The sequence below is a fragment of the Triticum dicoccoides genome, chromosome 1B (assembly GCF_002162155.2).
Source record: "Triticum dicoccoides isolate Atlit2015 ecotype Zavitan chromosome 1B, WEW_v2.0, whole genome shotgun sequence".
Lineage (NCBI taxonomy): Eukaryota > Viridiplantae > Streptophyta > Magnoliopsida > Poales > Poaceae > Triticum > Triticum dicoccoides.
In genome coordinates this window covers 52,067,286-52,067,512 of record NC_041381.1, presented here as the reverse complement: position 1 = coordinate 52,067,512, position 227 = coordinate 52,067,286, and positions in this window count along the sequence as shown.

Below are 227 nucleotides of genomic sequence, written 5' to 3'. Positions count from 1 at the left end.
AGAGAGAGAGAGAGAGAGAGAGAGAGAGACTACCCAGAGCGGCCTTTGCTCGCTGAAGAAAGCTCCCAACTCACAACAGCCATCCTGAACACCACACAGTATTGGAAATATGCCCTATAGACAATAATCACTAGTGCGCGTCGGTCCTAAACAAACGGCTTAAAACCCCTTTCCGCGACGGCATTTGGAACTGTCGCCAAGTGAGTGTGGCGATAGGGGGGGGGGGG